General features: G+C 39.8%; 1 protein-coding gene across 4 annotated transcripts in view; it reads right to left on the bottom strand.

Annotated features, from left to right (window-relative positions):
- Window positions 1–26,029, bottom strand: part of CDH4 (cadherin 4) — a 657,011-nt gene that overhangs the window by 393,151 nt on the left and 237,831 nt on the right. The window contains exon 1 of one of the 4 annotated variants that reach the window (XM_040575639.1): window positions 23,746–24,036. The exons of the other annotated variants lie outside the window; for them this stretch is intronic. The gene's annotated coding sequence lies outside the window, so the exon portion shown is untranslated. Of the gene's footprint in view, window positions 1–23,745; window positions 24,037–26,029 lie in introns of those variants that run through there. 4 annotated transcript variants of the gene reach the window in all.

Here is a 26,029-nt window from a genome sequence, read left to right as displayed (position 1 = left end):
TACATGACCAGTTTTATCTGTTCCCTCAAATGCTTCTACATCTAGATTTTTTCACCGGTTTGTCCTTCAAACTAGTTATCCAAAAGTTAAAGGTAGGGAATACAATGCAAGTTACTAGCTTTAAACAAGTACTCTTCCATCTATATGATTAAATGGAATTAAGTATCCTGATGCCCCTCCCTTACTCAAAATCCTGAAGTACTCAAAACTTATGAGCTTGACAGAGTGATAGAACCAAAGCAGCCTGTGTGTTGCTCAGTAGTGATGGAGCACATCTTAGCGGATGCAAGGAAGGATTGTGCCAGTGACTGAACACATTAATATATGTGAACAGAAATGCATCTGCATGCAGAATTTGGAATAAAATGGACTTTGCACTCTGGAAATCTGTCTTTATATTTTTACAAGGCTGATCTTGCACATGGTTATACTGAACAAGGAGATGCTAGCCAGTATACTGGCATTATCACTAAGCATCTTCTTTTTGTTTGTTTTTAAATATGGACTATGCCAAACTTGGGTTTTAGATTTTCCAAGCTACAAAGATTCCCAGCTAAGAGAATTTGACTAGTTGGAGATGTAAATATCTTTGATGCCTCAGAATATCTTACAATAAATTAACAGGCACAGAACATTTCTGTTCCTAGTTTGAGTTACATACCTGGGAGATATTAGTGCTTGTTTACAACTGTATTTTACATTATTTACAATCAATACAAATTAACTTAAATGTAAAGTCACAGTGCATTTGTTTGCCATCTCTCCTTAGATAGTTTACAAATACTTAAGACAAAATGCTTTTTAAAGAAACTGACATTGTGTGTTCATACCAAAGACGAAAAGAAAACAATGTGAAAGAAAAGGGGCTGAATTTGGATCACTTGCTAACAGAACAGGTAGGAAGAGATTTACCATGCAAAATAAGTTAATAGGTATTCCCCCCCAAACCATGGAAATAGTAAGATCAGAATGCTTTTTCTCCCCACGCTTTTGGAGTTGATACCATTAAGCTCGGTATGGTTGGATTTTTTTTTTTTTAATCTCCTCCAAAGTACACTGTTCACAAATCAAAATATTTTACACAAATACATTTCAGCTAGCACTTTAATAATAAAAATGTAGAAAAGCATTATATTTGTCTATTTGCCTTTAATTTTAGTAACGTTCATTTTAATTTAAATATTTATTTTCAGTCATTTTTCTTTTCTGCAGAGGAAGGAGAAGGTTAAGAAAAAAGAATTTTTCCACTCAAACATTCATACGAATACAGCTGAATATTTCAATCTGTGATAGACACAGGCATTATTGTAACGCATTTATACATTAGTTAAATACAGTTATTAGACCTTATACAGGAATGAATGAGAATGACATTCCTTCATTCCTTGATGTGCTATAAAGGAAATTAAAAAAAATTCTAGTTGGCCCTTTTGACCCTAATATCCGTGAAATAAAGTTGATGGATTCATATTCACTTGACTTGCTAGCTTCATCCATGTTTCCGGTATAAGTTGTAAACTATGTGCATCAAGGCCTTCATTGATTTAATGTTGTCTAACCTTGAAGCAATCAGTGTACCTCCAGCTGGTTACGGTTCAGCCAGAATAGCTGATGCTAGTGCATGTCACGCTCAGTATCAGCGATAGAGATTAAGAACTTACTCAAAACTCACTTTCCTATGAGCTGAGCATAAAGCTGTAACGTAAGTGATGATTTGTTGACCCAGGACCTCATAAATTCTCACCTCAGCACCATATTTGTCTTAATGATGTATAGGGAGACCGTTTTGGTCACAGGATCCAGAACAGGTTTCGTGAAGAGATCGGACCACATCAGTGTTGAATAGGGCTCACACCCTAACAAAACCACAAACGTTTTAAAGATAGTCCTAGAATTAATCAGCTTGGAAATATAAAGCACAAAAGCCATACTTACATTATTTTCTACTCTAATTATGCAACATTTAAATATCAAGGTGCCATGCAAGATTAGGTAATTGCGGTTCATTAGGAATCAGCAGAGAGTTCAACTGCACCAGCCAATCATGCATGTCCTACACTAAACACTGCAGTATGTTTGGGACTTTTGTTGTTTTGTACACTTGGCATCCAAGCTGTGCATTTCCAAGTGATGCGCTAATAACATTATTGCTCTTTAATGGCATTTTTGATTATATAATTACGCCAGAAGCCTCACAGACATGGAAATATATGTGCACTGGCATTTAATTGCTTTATCATCATGACTATAATCACAAATGAGGACCTTCCAGAACTGAGAGCCAACTGAGGTTTTTAACTCATTTGGTTCTACCTGTCACCATAGTAAACACTGAAACCTCTGGAACTCCTTGGAAATTTCCTGTGTGCTCTGTCATGTTTTGAAGTATTACATATCAAAGAGTCTCATTTATGTATTTTGAGTGGGTGGTTGCTTTTGTACAAAACTGTTCCCATTTCTCAGGATGATGTCCACTGCTCAAGACGGTGAACAAATGCAAGTGTATATTTTCTCACACAGCTACTTGCAGCACACACTTTAAGGCAAGCTGGCCATCCCATAACTCAGGGTGCCAGCTGGCCTATATCACCTGTGCTCTAACATGGGCTTTTGCACCCTCAAAATTGCTTATGAGCTTGCTGAAATAGGCCTTATACGCAGGCTGTCTAGAGCAAGCCTGGTCTCATCCAGGTACTCATATCCACCTTGGCTGCCGGTTCCCCTTCTCCTGCTGACGGTGCTTGAGCGCTGTCCCCAACCCACTGTGAGCATCTATGTGAGGAGCAAGTCCATGACACAGAGCCAGATGATATTACTAGCTCTGTACAAGTCTTCCAGGCAGAGCACTCAAGAGACCAGAGGTGATATCAAAAATAAAAAAGGTATTCTGTAGAAGGAAAAAAAAAGGAAAAAAGGCAATTCCCCCCCCCCCCCCACTTCCACTATAATGCACTGAGACAGGATTATTTTTAAATTAAAAAAGGCTTAAATAGTAGAAAACACATTTACATTAAAATCCAGAATTTTAATAAGCTCAGACCTTGGAGTTAGATCCCATTTTATGAAGCTGTAATTGAATAACAACTTTTACTCAATGAAAAGACCGGGCAAACTCTTTTCAAGGCTATTTGAAGGTAAGAATTATTTTGCATGAAAGCAACAATTAATTAGCACTCAGCAAGGTTCCCTCTACTTTATGCTGTGAAGTAAAAGCAGGTCACTTCTGCAGCCCCTCACACCTGTTACAGGTCACAGACCCGTACCTGAGCACAGTATCTTCTTTGCTGTTTCAGCACCTCAAGGTTAAAGCCTATTTTCCTTCCAAAAAGGAGAGTAAGTAAATTTTGCTTGTGGAATACGACTGCAACAGGGGATGGAATTGGAAACTTTTCTGTCTGAGATATATAAAATTCAAATCACTGCTATTAAATCTGAACATTTTATAAACTAACAATTTTCCCTAAGTTACACAGCTGTGCTCCAGACCCCACAGCTGGTCAGCACAGATTTCATCAGGCTACAGACAAAACCTGCTTGCTCCCTTCTACATCCTTTTCCCCGTTAGGGCACCCTTAACAGACATTTTTTTCTGATTCAGAATTTGAGCTTAATCTGGTACATTTGGTTTATACATAAAACATCATGACTTACTATTCCTTGTACAGGATGTTTCAAAAATTAAACCTAACTGTAAGTTCCCTGAGTAACAACAGCTTACTCTGCCAGGGGAGTGGGAAAACATTGTGCCTTGAGCGAAAGTGAAAAAAATTAGTTCTCTGATGCTCAAAATAGCCCTTTGACAAACGCAAGCCCACACGAGGCTGGGGTAACCATCTAGCCAGCCAATTTCGTTGTCACATCGCTGTCACTGGCTTCAAGGGCCATCACACTCACAGTGCTTGTTGCTCCTGCTTAAAGAAGATGAGTTCTTCTCTGTCTGCCCCCTGTCTCAGCCAGTGAAATCTCCATTTGATTAGTTAAGACTGCTGGCTGGCTGGCAGACTTGAATTATTTGTATATCAGTATTGACACCGCTCCACATTTAGTGTAAATGTAATTATCATTAGGACACTGAGAGCTATCAAATGAGAGTACTTTGAGGAGTGTCAGCTCTTAAGTAGAAATAAATGCGCACACACACACAGGTGGACTCGGAATAAATCCTTGGGCTCCTTTTCCCCTCTTCCCCATCAGGTTTCCCCTGTATGCATCATGGCTCTCATTTTTTCTACACTTCTTACAGCAAAAAACTAGCTGGGAAAACCACTCAAATCCACAGGAGACAAGCTTTGAATTTCTCCCACTGTCCCCTCCGGAGCTGCGATGGCTCCCGTGAGATGAGCAGTGTGCTCCAAAGCACCAGGAATGGCTCTGGTTCCGTTCCTGCCACCAGCTAAGCAGGCAGGCTGTACACCTGAACAAGGTGTACACCCCTAAAGGAAGATATAGTGCCAGGGCTGCCCAGCAGCCATATCCCTGGCTGGGTCAAACAGCAGAAGAAAGATCCATTGGCTAGGACATCAGACCACGATATACAAAAGACAGAGCATAGGACCCAGGTCGACCAGACTTGTCCTACGTGACTTTGTGCAAGGCTTCAGTGGGACTTGTCTTTCCGTCCTAAGTTTTAGGGTGAGTCTCAATCAGTCTCAATGACCACCAGAGCAAGACACCTTCAACAAAGCGATCAGACGAGCCCACCAGGAGAGGACAAGCACTGTGCAGGACAACACATAAAACTAGCACTGCCTACATACCCATCTTCTCCTGCCTAGCACCACAGGACATAGAAGAGATAAATCCCACAGCCAGGAAACCAGGGGCAAGAGCAGCACGCTGCCCAGCAGTGATGCAGGACAGATGGTCTGCAGAGCCCACAAAGGGTGGGAGTTCACTAACAGATTACTAAAAGGGGTTAGTGGGACAGGTCTCCATGGAGCATGAAGGTACCGCCAAGCTGTCTTCTGAAGAACTGATTTCTTCTAAAGGAAGTAGACCAGCAAAGATTGAAAGGATTGAAAGTAATCAGATCCCACGGGGCAGGTACACCCATGTTAGTCAGGCACAGGGAGGGAGAAAAACCACAACACACAAACAACACAAAGAAACCAAAGCACAAAGACCCTAAACCTTCCCCACCAACGCTTTACTCAGGGAAATAACTGCAAGCTGCAAACAGAAGATGATTTCCAGCTACAAAGAGAAAAGAAATTACCCTGAAAAGCAAGAATTTAATAAAGCCACTAGAGCTTTTTTCATTGCACTATTAGTTAAGATTTTTGAATACATAAATGAGAATTATTTGACTGACAGACTCTTTATCAATAGTATAATCAGCTTTCTATTGTTGGAATAAGTCATTTATTTCAACAGTGGAAACATTTATTTTAGCTGCAGAAATATAACCCTATTTATTTCCAATCTGTAAGAGTAACCCCTGGTAGCATAAACGAATTTAAAGAGAAAGGCAATTTCTTATCTGCAGAAAGCAGCAACAACACCAGCAAAGGACAATGGTCTGCATTTTTAGTAATGCAAACACTAGCCTTCTATTTCCACATTTGAATTTCTAGCCTCAGAACAATATTAATGTCTACAATGAAACTAAGTTTCCGGTAATCTAATTTTACCATATATTATTTAAGTATCAGGACATTTAACTATTAATCTATCCTTTTACCTTCTTAGTGTTAATATTCTCAGGCCGCTTACAACTTTCAATTGCAAGGCTGTTTCATCACCAGCTGTCATCACTTAAAATTTTTCTTCTATTTATAAAGAAAGCATAAAGTAGTAAGCTGTATCACTAAAGCTAGACAGAACATACTTTTGCATATAGTCATGTGCCAATTCCTACTTGACTGAACATGATCATATTTTTAGGTACTAGAATTAATAGCTAACAGCTTTAAAAGTCTCGCCAAATATTCATTATTAGAGAGAAAACTGAAAAGGTCTAATCCATTTTAAATGTCTCTGACAATTGCCATTAAAGCATCCTTGCGTGATTTGTCATAGATATTTATATTTAGGCAGCACAGAGACTGATCGTAGGAGTCCACATCCAGCGTTGTTCTTCCTCTTCGTTAACGTGAGTGGAAGAAGTGTCAAATACATTACAAAAACAAACACCTTACACTCTTAACCCATCTCCAAATACAGGTACGTGTGTATTTGCATAGAGTGACAGGGCTGTGCCTTCTGCAAGTGAAGCACACTGGTGCCAGCCGTTAAGGTCATAGCTTTTTATTTTTATTTTTTTTTCCAGTACATGAGGGCATGAGGACAAGTGGAGCAGCAACACGGGAGCCCACCCAGAGCCCCACTCACTCCGCTACTGCCCCTGGTTTGCTGCATGCGGCTGCTCCCCCAGCACAGCACATTCTCCTGAAGGGCAAAGACGCTACTGCAAATGTCAGTCCTGCCCCTAACAGCAAAGACTCTGCCTGCATTTTCATTAACTTCATCAATACTTTTTCCCAGTTGCTTAATATACGTTTCAAAAGCCAGGGGCATAAAGGTTCACTTTGGAATTGATTAGGATTCTGTTTGGCTCTAGTAAATACACTTTCCCTTGGCCTTGCAATTGTCAATTTTTAGGTCTGAGGGAACAAACAGGAAATCCACTGTACATAAGCAACATATGCAATCTTTTCCAATATATTTTTCAAGTATTACAGTTCCATTTTTATTCCTTTTCTCACAAAATCACTTGAAAGTTATGCTGCAAACCTCAAGCGAACCATATAGCTACTGTGAATTCAGGAGGCCCAGGGTGCCTAGTTTAAGTAGTTTAAGTGGCATGGACTGCTCTTACAATCAACGTGTTCTCAGAAAGCTAAAACTCACAATTTTTCAGACTGAAATGCACGACTGGCAGTAATCCATAATCCTGACACAGTGTCATGGGTGCCAAAGGGCCTCCAGTGAGTGCTGCCTTCGCATTTTTAGAAGTGTTTTATGAGCTCGAGACCCTAGAATTAAGTATCTTTACTTGCAAGCAACCTGCCATCCACTAACGCTACAGGAAAACCAAGCCAAAAAAACCAAAAAAGCCCAGCCAAACACAGAACAAAATCTAACCTATATGTAAAGTCTCCTTATCCTCAAATCCTCCACTCCAAGGGCTCGAGTGTTAAAAGCTCTCAGCTTCAAACCCATTACCATACCATTTGCTCTTTTTAATCTGTCACCAACTTGTTTTTGCTGAGAATGAGCATTTAAAAAAAGATAGCAAGACAAACAGATGACCCTACCGCATGTTCTGCTGATTTCTTACAAGTGTCCAGGGTTCCTATTCACACTGTTGTAGAATTGAGCAATAAAGAGATATTTACAGTCATGGCAAAAGATGGACTATGCTGTAGTGAACTAGGTCCCCAATCAATTTCCTAATTGCTAGACTGCAGCATTTACTAACCCGATTCCAGAATTACTTCTTTCCCTGCTCTAAGTAAAAAAACATAAAACAGCCCATTGGTTATTTAACTAATAAAGCTGCCCATGCAGTTTCATTTATTGCACGGGCAGGATATTTTGTTTATTTCCAAAGAATATGGAGACACAGAGCTGCTTCTGTGCAACTATCATCCCCGCTGCCTTCTGCTCAGTAAAGCAAAGAGGAAGCAAAAGGGCAAGCCTGGAGCAGCCTCATCAGAATTCCTCCCCCCAAAACGTTGTCATAAAAATCTAACATTAGTTTTTAAGGAGAGTTACTGCTGTGATCCTGAATGGAGAAATACAGAGCTGGTCACAGCTGGAATTTCATTAACATTTCACAAGGAACTGTGTTCTGGAAGGATTTATCCAAGTAAATTCTTTAGATACTTTTTCTTAAATAAGGTTATGGATTTAAAAAGAGAAGACAGTCGCACCATACCAAGTATTCTTACAGATGGAAACATTTCAAAGTGGTACACTGACACCTTACACGTTTTTCAAGCTTTGTAACTTTAATATTTAAAAAAGCAATAAAAAAAGTCTCATCACACAAATTATGCAACTAAGCAAGACCAAATGTGCTTCTCCCAAAGCCACCTCAAGCATCTTTAACGAAGACCAAGCAACTCCATGACTTGTATCATGCAGGTGGGTTGAGCACGGGCAGTGCACTTGCATAAGCTGCCTGAGCTCAGCTGTGCCAGACCAACACGGGGCTACTGCCATGCACACACTGCTGCCCTGCCACGAGGGAGCCTGTATCCTGCACTGGCCAAGGTGGCATCCTTCTCTCACTGGGGTTTTAGTCTCTCTAATAAGACAGATGTCCTGCTCTCTGCACATGTGCAGAATTTCAGAGTTTTTCACAACTGCACAGATGTTCATCATTGTTATCCTATTCATTCTTAGAAATTGGAACACGTGTTACGTGCACCATCTATATCTGCAATCCATGTTCTTATTGTGTGCATTAACAAAGTACCCAAACCTTAGAGACAACCTAGAAGCAATGCAGGAACAGTGCACAAGAAAGGGCAGTGGAGCAGAAGCTGCTTGTTTTATCTCAACAGAAAGCTCTGTGATGCAGCCACATCAAATCCATGAAACAGCTTTAATTTAGCCAGCCTGTACTATTGAGCAGGGCTGATACCTGATGACTACCCAAAGCCCCGTCCAACTTTAACTACCCTACAATCCTGAGAAAGACTGCAATCCTCATAAATGGAGTGCAGCTGCTCAGTGCACCTCTGCAATATTTTTTCCCCCACCTCTACCTTGTTTTTCCAGGCAAGGCACATCATGAAAGAAACTAGCACACAAGAAACCTGGAATCCAAAATAATTCCTTTAATTTAAGTATTCTCATAGGAATCTAGGTATCAAAATCCCAAAGAAAGTAGACTTGATGAATCTGTAGCTTCTCAGATAACACCAAAAATGACCATTAAATCCTCCTGAAAAATGACTATCAATTATCCACCAACATTTGAAAATGAAAGCCTAACACAAAATCATTCATTCCAGCTTTGGTGCCTGTGCGCAACAATGAGGCTCTAAGGCACTATTTCAACACAACATTACATGAATTCTTGTTACTTAAGATGGTATCAACATGCCAAGCCTAGAGAAAACTTATTAAAATTCCACATGCATTACTGTTATTAAAGCACCATCCATCCCTCCCATTGAGGTTAAATGTCTGTCCTTCTCTACCTCACGATTCTTCCAATATCCCTTAACACCACAGACTAGAAAATCACGCAGCATGTTAATGCAGAAAAGAAGAAATAAGAAACATTTAAAACCAAGAATAACGAAGAATAAGAAGATGAATAAAGTGTAAGAAAGGAAGTATTGGTCCCAGAGTAGAACTTATGAGTAGTCTAGCAGCTGGCATGTAAAGTTACTGCCCATTATGATTTTTAATGTTCTAGTTATGATAAAACTGGAGAAATTAGATGTAGGCTAGAACAATTAGTCCAAATAATCCACCCCCTTGCCAACAGAGGATAGATATAAATTGTCTAAGAAAAAGCATCTCAGCAGTGACATCCTATAGCCTGACCTGCAAGTCCAGTTTCATGAAGATTTACCTTCCCAGTATTGTAAGGCACAATCAATATCACATAAGAAATGCTTACAGAAAGACATGCAATGAAGAACTTCAACTGTTGTCTCTATTCAGGGATACATATTCAAAGGAACTTTAAAGATGAAGAAACCTCAAGGCTCTATGAAATAACTGGTAATTCTGCCAGACAGAAAAAGCTTGACTTGAATATAGATAAACCATATATACCTGCTTGCAACAGGACATTTTAGATGGCAGAAAGAGGCATCCAAGTACATAGCCATTCTGCCTGTGTTGATGACTGACTAAAACCTCATGCTGGTGAGGAAGAGAAGTTTGGAAAAAAAAAGATTTTTAATATTCAACCCCTAACCATTATCACCTGTTAGAAGAAAAAAGTTTCAGGTGCAAATTACATTGTTAAGTCCAACAGCTGGCTTTGAAAGGTTCAGTAGCACCTCTAGCTGCAGAGATAATGGAACACCCTCCTGGACAACTCTCAGAAAGTAAGATTTTAACAATTAAAGCTCAAACACCTTTTTTCCCTAGGTGCCTCAGACAGTTGCCCCTCAGATCCAGACCAGAGCTGGCATTGCAAGTGGCACTGGAATTCTGGGAGAAAGTGATACAAATGTCCAGAAAAATTAGCATGCTGATAAAGCTGACAGACACAAACGTACAACACAGCCATCTATCTCTAGCAGGTATCCGAATCCCTGACAATTCCTCTCTGAAACACTTGTGGAGTCAGCAGCGTGCAATGTGACATTAGAGCTTTTGAGTCAACAGGGAGCAGGATGCCTGACTGAAAACAGTAATTTTTGTTTCATTGCACTGTCTCGCCACGCTAGGAGCTTGATATTCTGCAATTAGCACCAAGAGAAGTGCTCCCTCAACATAAGCAGTGCAGTACTGCACAGCTGGGAGCAGGCAGAGGATACAGCTTGGGGCACTGGGCTCTGCACCAACTCCATTGTACGCAAAACTACTGCGGATCACCAGCATGCAAGAGGCGGTCCAGGTATTCCACCTTACTAGTAAGAAAGTAAAATACGAGGAGAATGGTTGAGAAAAGGTTCTAAAATTGGTCTAACTTCACTTTTTAAAACACAATGAATTTGCATGGAGTAAACCGTGTAGAAAAGCAGCACCGACCATAGTCTCGGAAACACCAACACACAGCAGTAACGAGGAGGCACAACCACCAGGGCTGACAGGCAAACAGGAACATTTCTCAAGAGGCTTACTCTTTGAAACAGAAAAATACAGTCACTCCATCTTCACTGAAGTTGCCCTTCTTTTTTTCTAAGCTTATCTAATTAAATCAATGCAAATACCCACAAAGCCAGACTCATTTCAGTTAAAGATGCAGTTACATTTCTTTTAAATTAACTTGGAAAAAACCTACTGTCAAATAGATTACATACATGTATTCCTCCAGTTAAATTAAACTTCAGTTAAACTGATGGAACAATTAATCTTAAACGTCAAAATAAAAAATAGGGAATCTCATATTTACACACAAAACCAAGTTCTGCCAAGCACTAAACCAAGAACAATTTTTGCTGAACATCTGGCTTCACACATGGTTAAATTTCATGGTTACCAGCAATTCTGAAGTCAAAATTTTCAAAGAATTTATTGTTTTGCATAATTAAAAAAAAAAAGCATCTTACAGCACCGTAGGGTAGACATGGTGATCCACAGACAATGAGACTTTGAGGAGATTATAGGTTCCAGCTGTCTGCCTTGCCTAGCGATCTCCCTAAGGTGCTGTTTTCTCATGATACCAGTAAGCACTTTTCATGGGTTTACATAAAAGGTACCATATATCATCAAATCAAAAGAAGGTTATTGCTACCTTGTTACGCTGAATATGTGGCTTAATCCTAAAAACAGAAAGCCAAAATAAAATGCGCAGTTCTACATTACCTATTATTTTTTATTCAGTATATACAATTTGTTAATGGGTAACTCCAACAATTGACTTCAACATTACGTATCAAATCATGTAACTATATTCACATTTTCAGAGGTCAGACCTGTCCAGTATTGCTGACTTTTCAGGTTATTACTCCGGCCAAACAATATGAAGCCATGGCTTGTTAACATACTTTACCTTATTAGTTTCACTCAGCAATAGTATCGGTCATCACGTTTATTAAAACAGATTGTTCTTGCATCCTGCTAAAACCTATGGGAGATTTGCCACTGCAGAATTTTCTACTTCCTTGCGAGATCTTCTGAAGTTTAAGTGAAAACTCAAGCACTTCCTATCTTTTTTCTGCATCTGACAGAAATAAACCTTGCATCACTCTTCTGAGGCACCAAAAATACTCCACAGTTAAGTCCAGATAGCCATGAAAATAACAAAAACCAAGACATTAGATGGCTCACTCCTCTGCTCTGCTGCCAGCAGCTTCTTTGGCTGTTCTCCAGCTGAGCAGCTGCCAGTTCACAAGAACTCTGACCTTCCCAGAATGCGGACCGAGGGATTCCCAGAACCTCTGTAAGCCAAAGATCAGCCACTTCCCACTTGTTCCAGTTGGAAAGCCGAATTTTGATGACGTTACGCTGACTTACAGCAGAAAGGAATTTGAATACTAGGAAGCATCAACATCTACCTTTAGGGTGACTCCCATGGAATGGAAATTGTTCTGGGCACCAAGAGCTACATTACAAATACTAACGTCTTACAGACCCTCGGCAAAGGCAAAATCCACAGCAAAGCACAGCTCGTTCCAACAGCAAAGCTGCACAGACAGCACGGGTGCATCAGGTTTGATTAAAGGGCTGCTGCAGCTTCTGGAAGAAGAGACCTGCACACTCAAGTGCTGTGGCTCAGCAGAACACTCTGGCATTTGTGCAACTGGGCTGCTGAGCTGATCTACAGCCCTCTGTTACCAGGTCAGCTTTATATTAATTTCTCCTAGTGAGCGCGTATAACAGACGTGGCAAGAAGAAGGCCTCTGTGTTGGACAGTGGCAGACCGACAGGGGGAATAGTATAGCTGAAGCTTTTAGCCACCACATATGAAGACAAGAGCTGGAGCCCACCAGCAGGAATGCCAGTGTCAGACCCTGAACTGCTGAAATGCAAAAGGGAATCGGTACCACACACATCCCTCCACCCCTCCTCCACTTTACAGTAGCATAAATAAGGATATTTCAGCGTTATGCACCTTACTTTCACACCATATTTCCCTCAATAGCCTACAGCAGTAATTTCAGTCATGTTCATAAGGGTCTATAAAGTTTTTATTTTTACACACTTCCCTGAAATACCGAGCTGGGACCCGTGCAGAGCCATGCGTGGCACCTGGCTGCTGGAGCACATTGATGTGCTACCCAAGCACAGCACAGAGCAGCTGCTTCCCCTCTTCTTGCTCCACAACTCAGCCCCGTCACCTCGCAGTGCTGCACCAACCAGCACACATGGCTGGGATTAACTATCCACAGGTACTCCCCACATAAAATTATTTTGTCAATGATTAATCTGTAGTAGCATTTATCACCTCATTTTAACCAACCTGTACCACAATTCGAGACAGCACAAAGTATCACCTAATTAATACAGCAACCTTTTTTTTTTTACAGAATACTCTGCTGCTACTGCTCAATTAATCTATGGTTTATGGAATATAATCTATTGCTTATTTATTTAGTGTTTATTGCTTAGAACCTTAATTTCATCATTCAGGACATGTTATGACTGCAGCTTTGCTCACTGCAAGATCTCTATTTTTAATTTTTTTTTGTAATAACACAGGAGTCTGGTATTAAAGAAGTCTTTAAAATAGAAAACCTGCACTGAGACTGTCATGAGTGAGAAGGATAGAGAGTTTGGATACAAAACTTGCCAATTTCTGTGGTCTAGATTTTCATATACAAGATTAACACCAAAAATATGCTTAGACTGTGAAAAATGTTATGTTTCACAAAACATGTACATTTCATGAAAAAAATGTTATTTACAAGAAAGATCGGTTAGTGTCTACAGCTTAATAATTCCAAATACAGCTATTACTTTCCAATAGATAGATATTTAAAGCAATCCTTGTAAAGACACCCTAACAGTGGTTATATACATCTTCTGGCCTATCAGAACAATCTTCTATTAAGTCTATGATTGTGATAAAGATCATCATTAACACCCCTAAGCATTTATAATACCGGTGCAGATCCTGGAAGCACCGATTATTTGGTATGCATGAGCTAGGTGCTAAGAGCAAACTCTCTAGCTGCAGTTCTTCAGATGGGAATTCATCTGGACATCTGAATAAAGATGCACATCCCATGGGGGAAATGCCAGAAAAGCCAGTTACAGTAAGCTATTACCCGATACACAAGAGGCAATTTACCTGATGCAGACAAGTAGAATGGGAAGAACTCTGCATGGAGTAGATGCTCTGGGCAAAGGAAATTTGCTGAGCATTTTGAAAAAAAAAAAAAGATCAAGTAACATGGATTTTATAATTTCAGGTTTTCTAATGATCCAGTCACAATCAATAAGGAGTTCTGCTGCTGACTTCAGCGGAGCCAAGGCTTTATTCATGATGTATAAGCACTGTGGACTAAAACACATTTTAATTGTTCTAGGGTTTTCCCCAGTCACAAATATTTATTACGAATGGACTATATATATTTTTTTGACAAAGATCACACAATTCTTGAGTTGAAAGTTCATATAATAAAGCTAGCAGCCTTAAATTGACGGGTTACAGTAATTTTGTCATAGGAAGTCTTCTGTGACAGTCACACGGGTCATATCCATCAGTGGCTCCTGAAAGGACAGCAGAGTGCATGAAACCCTCCAGTCTCTGCCTAGACAGCTATGGGGAACTCCAGAGGACAGGACTGACACTCTTTGTGTCTCCTGCTAAATCTTGGACAGCTCTGACTCCTAAAATCCTTCCATCCCTCCCTTCCCCTGCTAAAACAAGGGCAAGAAGTTTTGTGACCATCAGGCGTATTACTGTGTCTTTTTTAAGATACTTGAAAGCAGCAGGGGAAAAATAACACAAATAAAACCACTCACCATATTTGGTGTCAGTCTTTACTGTCAGCGCAGCTAAAACTCCTCAAAATAACGAAAGCTCCACAAATGTTATTAGCAAAAATTTCACACTTTTTAATGGATATTTACAGTTTGAAGCAGTCTTTTAATTACTTTTGCTATTCACATCTGATGGCTTCAGGAAATGTTGAATTCAGATATTAGACTACCAAGGATGACTGGATGTAGTCCAATAAGAAACTGAGATCAGACAAGTTAGATTAGCCATCTGTCCTAAATAAACACAAATCAGGACTACTTTTTAGCGTCCTTTCAACCCAATCTTAACTGCAAGAAGAGCTTTACTGAAGGCAGCAGTTGTGACAAGGTAGACTCAGGAAGTTTACAACCATACCTTTCCACAATGTGTCTTAGTCTCAATAGTAAGATGCTCAACTCTAACTAGTCTAACTGTCCTAGATATAGCACAAGAACGCCGCATGATGACAGCCAGATTTCAGTCTTTAAATTGCCACAAGAGCAAATTACATTTGTACCAGCTACTGTTCTAGTTAAAATTATTACCAGGAGAGTGGATTCATAATGTGCTGGTTCCTGTTCTCATTATAAGTTCTCGTGAGAATGGATTGTAATCAGAATTTTAATGCCTCATCCACTGTGAAAGATAGCTGTAAAAATATATTAATTTGACCTTTTCAAAATTTTGTTATTTGACTTGGTGCCTATTCTTATTTGCTCCTATATTTGCTCATATCTGTAAGTTACTAGAAAATCGAAGTATGTTAGTAAGTCAGAAGACTTTTCTATTAATTTTTTCCTCCTAGGGTAAGGAGTACAATCTTACGACACTCTTTCAATACTATGTGCAGGCCAAACAAAGTCACAGCCTTAAGCAATCATTACCATTTGAGAAGGGTTTCACCACTATTAAAGAAACAGGGATATTCTAAAAGTAAGTATCTTCAGAGAAATAAAACAATATATCCGCACAGGACAGAGCACATAGCAAATGAGTTCTTCCAGTAAACATTCCCAGGGGATGACCTAAATCAGAGACCATCTTAAAACAAAATTAATGTCTCTGGAGATGCCCCCTGTCTCTATTGACTAACACCAGGAGCCTCGAAGACCAACTTAAATTACAATATAAAGGTGGTTCTTGTCCTCCTAATTGTCTTCATTTATGAAAATATGCAAAGAAGCTGAGCTGTACAAAACTCCAAGGGAGCTGGTATTAACCTGATATGCTCCTATGAATAAAGAGATCTAAGAACCTGCACCTAAGCAGCTGGTGGGAAGCAAGTAGCAAATGCAGCATACTCCTAGAGCTGTAGTGCTTTTCTATCGCTAGCCAGCAGCCCTGGGGACTGCTCCTTCCCTCCTGTGAGCAACACGGCAGGCTAGGAATTATTGCACCAACCCGCCACTCACCAAAATATTCTTTGATGACTTCATCTGAATTAATTTTAATTTCGTAGCATACAAAGAGGTTGACAGAAAGCAGATTTATCGGATGGCAGAACTCGACCTTCGTTTCATAACCCATACCATACGGTCAGTCTCACTGTCCTGTCTGTAAATCTGATGCTACACAGATTTGTTTTTACCAGTGACAGGCATGAGGACCACTGGTCCAGAAAGACAACATTCTGACAATTCTTTTAGGCAAGCTGTTGATCTGCATTAGCAAATTTTGGGTGTTTTGTGTGACACCAGATCCTAGAAGTCATTTTTTCATTGGGGTCACAACACTGAACCAAACGCTAAGTCACCTTTCAATCACTCATTTTGTTAAACACTCCCTAGGGTTCCACTTAGCCAATCTATGATTAGAAGTACACATGGTTCATTATGTGTGTGCTATCCAGTAAACTCACTATAAAATTAAATTGCTGCTCCATAGCATATGCTGCAAACTAACAAGACAATACTTTCCTCAGTACCGTGTCAGACAGGACAACCAATCCATTAAGGATTCTCAAATAAACCTCATACAATATCAGTACCCTTCTCCTCCATGAGGAAAAAAAAAAAAAAACAGAAACAAAACTTTAGGTCTGGAAGAGTTCTGAAACTCTACTCATCCTGCACAATTCAACCTTCCTGTTCTCACAGCAGCTTCGGTGATGATTTTTCCCTTTTTGTCTGCCTTAGTAGCAAAGGCTTCTCCTGTACAGCTAAGTACGATTACAGACAAATGCACGAGAGGTATTAGGGCAGAAATACATACACACACTCCTCTAGACCTTGGTTCAATTTCATATTAAAACTGTGATAGAGTAACACTTCAACAAGTCAGTGATATAGAAACCTGAACATCAGTGGTTATACCACTGATGGATTTTGGTTCCCAAGTTGCTCAGGTACTTCTGAAAATTGCACCCCTAACACCTACTTCATTGTGACATGACTAGAATTTGTTTGCACCAAACCTGGCTGCATTACTGACCATATCCATCACACAGCTGACATCAAAGCAACATCCAACCCCCAAACAAGGATGGCATGCAAGACATAGCTCCCCATTTCCAGTGATCTGCTGTGCCCCCTTTCTGAGCCATCATCCATGTCTTACATACAGAGTTGTTCAGCAGCACAGCTCCTCTGGATACAAGACATTTGAGTACATACACACATTGGATAAGTGAACTCGTGATCCTCCTCCTCTGTGGCAGTGCCACAGCTAAAAAATATATATTTTTTTACCCATGTCCCAGTGACCTACACAAAGCTTAGACCTAAGTTTAACTTTCTCATTTCAGATGAAATTTCTGAGTCCTGCTTCTAAGGACACATCAGCAGGGTTTGGTGTCTTTCATGCAGGTAATGAAAAAAATCTGAAAGTTGTTTGAAGTTCTATAGTGAAGCAATTATGCTAGCATTATTATAATACTGATCCAATGAAGATAATAACACAGCATTGTTACAGTGAAGCTGTGGTGACCTTGAAGTGTTAATTCCCAGAGCCATTAGGGCTTTGGGATGTCGAGGTGGCAATGTTTTGGCTTCCACAGGGAAGACGCATGTTCACAGCTCTGCTCTTACAGCAACCCCTACAGTTAGTGCACAGAGTGGAACTGATGGCTGTCTCCATAGAGACTTCGTGTCCTGCTTTCGAAAACTGAAAGAAAATGGGAGCTATGACAACAGACAAACCTGTGGGATGAGGAGGCGTAAACAAGTCAGCAGGAAGCCCACAGTAGTACACTGGGGCCAAGCCTTGTGTTTTCGTTGTTATCCGCTATTAACATAAACAGATAACTAAAGTACTCGAACTGTGCTGTTTGTGTAACCGGTACCGGCGACACCAGAATTTGCACCATCACATGGCTGAGTCACAAGACAGAGACTCGCAGACATCTGGGCTCTGTGTGTCCTTCAGACTGATAAGGAAATATCTCAGTTTCCCTTCTGTAAAGCCACAGTCCTGGTCTCGCAGCATTATTGCTGTCATCCTGCCAACATGCAGAGACAAAAACACTTAAGACACTACCAGACCGATCTTCACTCAAGATCATTTTAGATGAAAGAATGAAGGCAATGTCATTAGTTGACGAAGACAAGAACATGGATTTACTAAGCCTGTCTTCTCTGAGACAACTTAAACCAATCTGATGGCCCTGCTCTTCTTGAGAGATCTGGACTGAAAGATAGATCTGGCTTCGCTCCTGTCTTCCCTGTATGAGCTGTTCCTACACAGCTTGTTGAACTGGGAGAACTTTTCCACTTAAGGGCAGAAAAACATTCAAACCTATTTAATAGGAGACATTCCTAACTAAAGAGCACCCTTGGTATTTGTAAGACATTTTTTAGAAGTAATTTGCTTTAAGGATGATAAAGTCAGCTCTTCACTGTTTTATTAGAAAGCATCCAGAAGGTCATTACCTCCAGCACATTGGGATACATCTCCCAGACAGCAAGAGATGTGGCAACAGGCAGCTGCTCTGCAAGTCTTGGAAGAACTAGAGCTTGTAATCAACTTCTGTTTTTTTTTTTTCTTCCCTCTTTCCTCAGGTACTGTCAGGATGCACAGGCTCTGAAATATGGTGCTCTGAGTCTCAACCTGATAGTTCTTAAGTGGAATTATTACAGAATGGTTTTATATGTACAGTGTTTCTTCAGTGACTCCTGCCTTTACACACCTATGCCCTTTTGCTACAGGGGAAGGACCACAGTACCATTATTTAGGTATGCTCTTGTGGTAAGGCAGCCACCTTAAATAAAGCTCTCTGTACACAAAATGCTTTCCTGGAAGTACAGGGCCTCTCTGAGGCGAACAGTGTTCCCATTCTCAATACTATTTCTACCTAAATATCAGGGTTTGATATTTGCTCTTTAGATGTTTCGCTGTTTCACTATTTCACTGGCGTCACTCACAAAAAAATGCGTTAGCATTTCACTAGCCTTTCAGTAACACACATCCTCAGTTTAGTGGATTACCATCCAGTAACTCTTCCCTGTGTAATATTGCGCAAATGAAGTTGCATGGTTTTTGAAGCAGTGCATTGTCCAGAACACTGCATGCAGAAATGTTTTGTACTCACTCCGTTGTCAGTAATTAAATTTGCTGTTCTCATTCAGGACACAATTTCCCCTAATTTCGCAACAGAATCTTTGTCTGATTGCACAGATTGAGACGTTATCCTCACCATTACATCCTGGGGACGACAACAAAAATAGAAAGACCACTGCTAATGAGGTCGAGCTTACATATAATAAACAATAAATTGCCTAAATATAGATTTAGGTAACTAGATCCTCAGATGCTCTCTTGCAGGTACACACTATGTTCTAAGTATTATTGTGCTGAATTTAGGGATGGGAAGTCTATCATTTGGTAAAATAAATACTGTAATTAATCAACTTTTCCATTTTATCAGGAAGAGGAACAAGGCTGGATACCTTAATAAAGGCATGCTATAGTTCCTATTTTTCTTTTTAATTATAATTTTTTAAACCTATTAAAAATAGGCAAATATGTACAATAACTGCCTCCTGAATGCTTTCATCAAACAGGCCTTCACACAGGAAAACATGGGACAGAGCTGAACCCATACATGGACACTGCCAGACTTTTTTACTGACAGCAGCAGCAGCACCACCAGCTAGTAGGGTATTTACCCCATACAAATTTATCCAGAAAATGCCACAATGAGATAAGGAAGCTTTATCATCTCTGTCATACATGGAGGAATTGCACAAAACCTCCTGAGGTCATACATGTAATTTATAGACCTACGAAAAGGGGGTGCTCAGGGCAAGCATAAGACTCCCACACAAAAAGAGCCTGTGAGGAGGTAATAGTGTGTAGCCAGTGACAGACACCACAATAAAGGAGGAACCCATTATATCAGATCTAAGCCATATTCCAGAATGCAAATCAAAACGTAAATGGTAGATGATCCATGACACAGACTCATTTTTCATGGGTTCACAGATAAGAAGCTTTTGAGGCAGACAAAGTGCAGCAAGAAAATTTATATTTTTGAGAGAAGCGTTTCTGCTCTTGCAAGTATTGCCAATAGAGACAGGGCATTTCAGACCAAGCAGCTCCCTCCCTTCCCACGCTTTGTTTGTTGTTAAAGGCTATGTTTAAAGGCATTATCCGCAGTCAGCTATCCAAAGGGCTTGAAAACCATACAATTAACTATAAGCACCCTGTATTTTAAATAAGCAAAACCAAAAAACTGTAAATAGTTACAAGACTGTTCCAAAGTCCATCAGAATTGGCAGAAAGACTCCCATTGACTGGGATGGGCATTCTACTGAACCCTTTTCATACTGGTGAACAAACCAGGGAAAATATTTAAGTTACAGTCTCATGTTTAATTTTACTTGTTGACAAGTTCATTTACTATCAAATATTAGAATCATTGACATGGCTTCCCTAGTAAATCACACAGCCAGTTTGCTCTGCCTTCAGCAAGCAGTGACATTATTCTTTCCAAAGATGCAGCATTTTTCAATGAGAGAGAATGAACAAAAATAAATAACAGCTGAGAAGCTGAATTTATCTTTCTTTTTTCTGCTCATCTACATAACAGTCCAAAATTTGTTTTGTCACCAGAGACTTGATTTAGGAGAATAAACTACCTCTCCTTGTAGCACATGACAATCATGTTGAGCCTTAAAATTTGTTAATTATCATCTCCCATAATGAAGCTTACCTGCCCCCTCAATAAATAAGATTCCTTCCACACTTGCTTTCAACAGATTTTTCAGGAACAAAAATTAGAAGCAGTAATAAATTCTGAGGATTTCTTTCTATAGAGTTAAGAACACCATCTAATATATGTTCTTAGGCTAGAACACTCAGGTGCTGCCAAATAGCTTGGGATGTATTCTGTAAATATAATTTTACTCAGATGAGCGATCCAGTCCGGATACGGACTTCAGATGTTTAGCCAGTCCACTGTAGAGGCTCTGAGGTCTTCTGTGTTTCTGGGTGGAGTGTTTCTATTTCTGACCTTTCCCATGGTCTGCTGAGCAGCCCCTCTAACAGCCCAGAACACCGCAAGCATGCTGCGGCCACAGGAACAGTCCCTGCTTCCTCCTGCATCGACCGTGCTAAAAGCATCCTGCGTACCTCACTGATAGCCTCTGTGGTAAATCTACCCAGCAGGCACCAGTACAACTTATCATATTTCCTCCAAAATCATCCCAACTATTACAAGAATCACAAAAGCAAGAGTGATTCACAAACCTGAAGTGATCCGCATGAAATTTTTGCTAAGGCCAAGCTCAGGCCACTCCAAGAGTAAGATACTATCACTGTGAAAAAACTCTCTCGATTTATGATTCTCATCTCAGAACCTTTAAATATACTTACATTCATATCTCAAGACAGCTCAGGTATCTCACTCTAGTTTTGTAGCTGGGGGAGACTGGCACATGAAAAGTCTCTCAGAGGCCTTTAGCAGGAGGCCGCACCAGAAGTTACTTCCAAGGCACCATAGACTCTAACCTCCAGGAGACACATATTCACTTGCCATCCCTGCTCTCTTCTCTGGTCAAACTTTTTTTTTTTTTTTTTTAAATATACCAGAGCAAGCAGATTTCTTTGTTCACTACTACCAATTCTGAACACGCGTGAAGATGGCAAAGAACACAAGAGACAAGAGGGAACATCTAACAGCGTGGAGGTCAGAAGGGCAGCCATTAGTGCTCTCACCAAAACAACAGCAAGAACAAGAAGAAAGACTATTAAGTGAGGTAGGATTCGTTTCCTTCATTCCTGTCAGCATAACACACTTACTGACCCCTACTCAAAACAGGTGTATGCCTGAACAATTTGGGATATGTTTTTTTGGAATTTTTTTTGGGCAAATCATCAGCTGAGAAACTTCAAACTGCTTCTGCCATTCACGTAAGCAGGATAGTTTTCAGTCCACAGCAAGTCAAATGATACTGAAAGGTATTACAGGCCAGTGCAAGCACCCGGAATATCTTAAGAGAAATGAGACTTATGTATGCCATGGAGCCCAGAATAATGCAATTTCTTAAGTTAATGAATGGCTCACCTCTTAATAGCAAGGACTTGCCTCACATGATTTATGCCTGTTGATCTGCGATTAACTGCCACCACAACAGCAAGATTTATTGCAGTTCATATTATAACTGGAAGTCCATTGACTGCTTGTAATAAAAAAACACTAAAAATCAGAAAACCATCTGTAATAAGAGAGTATGGCCTACACAGCATTTCATCAGAGCTTCTGTGAATGTTCATTTGTCTTACCAAACCTATAACTGCATTTTCATGTCAATCAATCACCACATTAATGGGCTATTTTCTACTGCAAACACATTCACTTACTAGAGATGCCTATAGAAGGGGAGAGTCAACACTTACCTCTCAAAGGCTTGCTCTGCCTTGAAGAGGTGAGAAGGCCAACATTTATCTCACTATTTGCCTCAGAGTTCTCAACCCTCACAAGGCAGAGGGAACAACAGCTCTCAGGTTTGATAGTTTAACTCACTCTGCCACGTCCCTTGAGCAAAAAGGACTACAGTTCAGGAGCACCACTACATGAACGTCCTGTTTCCACAAGCTGGTGCACATCAAAAACCATCTCCACCTACGCAAGATGGAAGAATTTTGTGCTCTTATTCTTTCCATCCAATTATCTTTATAATCAACTTTGCTTCAGGTGGTAGGTTCATGCCATATGGCCTCTCAGTACATCTCCCTCCTCTTCTACATCCAAAAATATGCCTAATACTTAATATACTAAAGTACAGAACAGGCTTATGTGAGCAAATGGTGGAAAGCCTATCTGCCTTAAACAGCCAAGAACGCGATTTATAATTATCAGTAAATACATACACAGACATACAACTAGAAGTTATTTATCTAGCAGAAATCCAAGTAAAATGTCAACAGTTGACTATCTAGACTAAATATATTTTATGAGGCTCATACAGAATAACTTAAGGACAGTTTCTATTTAAATGCCCTTTTTTTTTTTGGTTGTTTTTAAATTATTTTACATTCTTCTCTCTACTGACCAGAAAAAGCAGAAACCAAGAGGGGTAAAAACCTCAGACAAGATGGCTGCAAGCATACAAACGTAGTAAATCCCTACACAACATAAGAATAACAGATAGGAAATCAACAACGGTAGCACGTGTGTGAAGGCAGGCCTAGGGCAGCTTTAGTTAATGCCTCAGTAAGTTACACAAGTTTTACATGACTACTACCTTTACAGTTAAATAAAGCTTGAATAGCAACAGCTCTTACATCACATGAAAGCTAGGCTTTACCCCTGAAGTAGAGACCACTTTCTCCAGTGAAGCAGTATTTTGTACGCTTCATAACAGTAGAAAAAGTAGCAGTATGTTCACATTTACAATATCATCTGCTTGGTATAAGTGGTTTATTTTCTCTTGAAGCAGCAATCATAACGTTCTTCACACAAATGAAAGTACACTATTTTCACCAAAAAAAACAGCATGGGCCTTTGCAAATTACTTCAAAAATTTTAGACTACACAGCTTTAGTATCCCACACAGGTGGCTAGGAACAGGTAAAGCTAAGTTTCTAGGCGCCATGTCCTCGAGAGGGAAAGCAAAGCCACACACGGGCACCTAAGTGCTTCCTCACAAAAACAGATCTAAAAATAAGACACAGAAGAACCAGTATGCGGAGCACTTTGCCATTAAGAAATATCAAGGAACTAGGCAAAACCAGAATTCTACCTGCCTTATGGGTGTACTCACCTGCTCAGGAATTGCAGCTCCTACAAGATGTACAGACTGCTTCATCAGCTTACCCCCTGCAAACACCAGCTCCTAGCACTCCCCAACCTTCTCAGGGAAAAACAGGTCACTGTACATGGGACCAATCCCTTTTGCACACCTGGAGCACATTCTGCCAACCCATATGAAATCAATGTAGGAGTAGCTACCAACAGCTGCCACTAACTTTTAAGACTGTAGTAGTCTCAGGTGCGTATCAACACTGAACCTTGCAGCAGGGATTCAGTGCTCCTATTTACCTGCTCGAAGCTTGCCTGGGGTCACATCTGCCCTTTCTTCTCAGCTAATATGTTCCTCCAGAGGTCCCCATGCTCTGCTGACTAGAGGGGAAGCTGTGATGAATCAGGGTCTAGACACCTAAGGAATTTTAGGGTAAACTAAAAATTCACTTGAGGAGGGAAAGGAGTCTCTCACAATTTTGGAATTTGCATAGTTCTACCCCCATCTTGTTTACTGAGCCACCAAACTGCTACATACCAGGAGGACAGCATTGCTTCAAACGTTTAAAGAAACAGTACATTTTTAACTTAAATAATGTGTTCTTCTGTTCTTAGAGAAATATGAAACATTGCTTAATTTGGGGAAATAGAAAGCTCATTCACATGGGAAAAATCAGTGCTTTGCTATAATGGGCTTTTAATTAACCACATATTGCACTGTAGTTGGCAGGATAAAGTAAATGCTGTTAATGTTTCCCCAACTATTGCCCCTATCCTATGAAATAAAATGCAATCACAGAATCAGCTGAGAAAATAACTTTATTGAATTTTCAGATTTATGAACAATAACAGACCCCAAAGCTATTACATGCCAGTAGATGGCAATCTTTAGATATAGTAAAAAAAATGTTATTAACAAATATAAAATTTGAAATTGAAACTGAATGACATTAAAAAATACTCTATTCAAGTACAGAAATTGTTCGCAAGTTATTCACAATTACTCAAGTTTCATTTTTACAAAACCAAAAACCAGGAGAGTTTTATAAGTTTATTTTTATTTTTCATTCCAAAAATGTATTTTTATTTTATTTATTTGTTTATTACCAAGTTGGGAAACAGGATGGAGACGGACATTAACCTGAAAATTGCATCTTTTTTCCTGGACAAGTGGAATATTTCAGTTTTTCATTAAAATTCACAGTTTTGATCCTCCTGCAAGTCCCCCACATGGCCATAAGCACAGCCAGGTCAAACCCAGGCTGCGGCAGCTCCCATCACATGAATTTGTGCAACAGGAATGTGAATGTGCATCTGCTTGTATCTTGTACTGGAGAGTGTCTACGGGTTGTTCAAATGCTTCTGGCTACACAATGAGAGAAGTGCCACAAAGCCTTTGGGAAAGAGGACAAAAACGTAGCAGTTAAGGGGCAAAAGAATTTTTTGTTTGAGTAGATGAGGCCTACCACTCACAGCTGGGCACCCCACCTTAGGGAAGAGGAGATGGAGAATTACACTAATGTAAATGAGTTAAGTTTCACTGTTTCATTGCTTTCATAGGAAAGCAAAGAAATCTTAGTACTGAAATTTACTGGTTTAAGATCTAACAGCATCTCCATCTCAAAACATGGTCAACACATCAACAGATATGCAGAGGAGTACACTGCTCTATATTTAATTTCCGATCTTCAAAAAAGCAGCACTTGAAATTTTGCTTACTGTCAGTTCATGATTACTTAAGACCTCAGGACATCACGAAATGTGATCACACTTCTAACAGCAGAGGAAACCCAATAACACTTTCAATATCGATGCCGATCCCAGCTCAACACGCAGCCACAGGAGTGCTGGTAGCACATATACCATGCTACTCAGTCTGCTGATAAAAGAACATTTTGTAACACATTCAACAAGAGTATTTCCTATTTGACAACAAATTTTGACATAAAAATATTTCTAAAATGTAAATAAAAATAAATAAATAAAAAAAAAATATTGCTTGTATTACCAAATTTAAACATCAACATTTTGCATGAGATTTATTCCAAGTTACCTCCCACATCCACACAGAAGTACTTACTCAACTTGCTTGAGCACCATTTTTTTTCCTACTTTTCTACTTGAACAAGCACATTTTTTCAGACATAGCATTCCACGGGTAAGCCTGCAATCCTCTTAAAAAAAATCACAAAAACAAAAATAAAAAAAAAACACCGCCACCAACAAAAAAAAGCAACAACAACAAACTTCTTTGATAACTTCAATTGCTGTTACCACATTACTATCAGGAGAACCATGGGCACAAA

Source organism: Cygnus olor, chromosome 16 (assembly GCF_009769625.2).
Source record: "Cygnus olor isolate bCygOlo1 chromosome 16, bCygOlo1.pri.v2, whole genome shotgun sequence".
NCBI lineage: Eukaryota > Metazoa > Chordata > Aves > Anseriformes > Anatidae > Cygnus > Cygnus olor.
The sequence above is the reverse complement of the archived record's forward strand: the minus strand, read 5'-3'. Positions and strand labels throughout refer to the sequence as shown.